The sequence below is a fragment of the Quercus robur genome, chromosome 4 (assembly GCF_932294415.1).
Source record: "Quercus robur chromosome 4, dhQueRobu3.1, whole genome shotgun sequence".
Lineage (NCBI taxonomy): Eukaryota > Viridiplantae > Streptophyta > Magnoliopsida > Fagales > Fagaceae > Quercus > Quercus robur.
This window is the reverse complement of record NC_065537.1, coordinates 14,513,003-14,514,836: the sequence shown is the minus strand read 5'-3', so window position 1 is coordinate 14,514,836 and position 1,834 is coordinate 14,513,003.

Here is a 1,834-nt window from a genome sequence, read left to right as displayed (position 1 = left end):
CGCAGTTTTGTATACAAATTAAACACTTTCTATATTTTGCAAACTTTTACAACAACTAATGCGTTTGGTCTTAAATATTTCTTTTGATTTTTGTTGGTTCAGTCTTATACAAATTTTTTTTTTTTTTTTAATTTTAAATGGCACAATGAAGGTCTTGCCATTTGAAGATTATAGTTCAATTTCTCATTTTGAAAATGCTGATAGTAGAACTGTTGCCTTGTACCATGTGATGTTCACAATCTTTATGCCATTTTTGTGTTACAAACATCTGGACCATATTCCCAAATGAAAAGTCTTCTGATGAGTACAAAGATTATCAAAGAGGAGGTTTCCCTAAAGAAAAAAGTTGCATACATGGTGGATGTGCGTTCTCTCTTTATATATCCTTATGCAAAGTTGTTTCTTAAGCTATCTCAGAAAAGGTGGATTCACTACGTACGGAAAGGAAATGATGAAGTCATTGAAATGAAACACATAATTATTCTTTACCCCTCTCTCTCTCTCTCTCTCTCTCTCTCTATATATATATATATATATAAAGAACCACATACTTATTCTCCAATGGAATGACAAATTGTTAGGGCAGTTTGGTAATGTCATTCTAATAACATTATTTGTATTTTTGGAAAATACATGTGGGTGAAAAAGTGTGGAAATACTCGTAATGTTGTTTAAACACTGAAAATTGTTACTAAACACCTTACCAAACAACCCCTAATCTTCTTGAGTGTATTTGAGTTTGATGCACTTTGCATAATCTAATTTTCATTGGCAATCTTTGAGCAATATCTAGATTTCCATTAACCTTTGGATATTGTTAAGATATAGTCTTGGAGTGATTGGTTTATAGTGATTTAGCTTTGGAAAGTTGTTGTGGAACTTTTGAGATACCACTAATTGTTATTTATATATTACCAAAAGTTTTATCTTTAAGAAATTAAGACATTGTTGAAAGCATGAACCTAACTATTTGAATTTTATGTCTAAGTATGTGTTTGGCAAAAATTATTTTTGCTAACTTATTTTACTATTCAGTTTATTTTTGCTACTATTCATGAGCCCCATTGCACCTTTTGGTACTATTTATGGATCTCACTATACTATTTCAGCTACTTTTTACTTTTATCTATAGTACTTTCAGCAAAAAGTTTTTTAGTTTCAGCAAAATAAATAAATCTCAAACAAACCCTAATTATGGTTCTTGAGATTAATTAGAATAGGAAAATGGGTTGATATGAATTATTGAGAGTTGCCTTCTTAGTGCAAGGTTCCTGCCAAAAGTTTAGTTTCAAACACATGCTGAGTGCATATGAGGTTATACTTGATGTTAGCACCCTTTTATAACATTTTTAGCATTTTGTTTCCAAAGTTATCGGATGGTATAAATTAATGACTCTTGAAAGGGAATCTGCAAAGTGCATAGTCGAATAATATTAGCAATGGCAAACAAATGTACCTCATTTTGTTGATTTATCTCCTTTCAGTTTTCTTGTTACATTCTTTCTTCCTTGGGATTAGCTTTTGCGGTACTAATTTACTCCAATTATATAATGAGAAAAATTACTTTACATGGTAATTATATAATTCCAACTGATGTACCACAATTTCTTCTTGATTTTAGTTTCTTCTCAGCATAACTTGTAATGTATTATGTGTCCTATTATAATTTTTGTACTTCTTTCTTAAATAGTAAAATTAATGTCTTATGAAATGGTGCAATGTCTAAGTACTTCAACACTCAAATCATTACGTTTTTACTTTGTGTTATAAATGGATTCTAAATCTAACCTTAATTGTTAATATTTTGTTAGTATGGGTCTCGCACGTGCAGCCC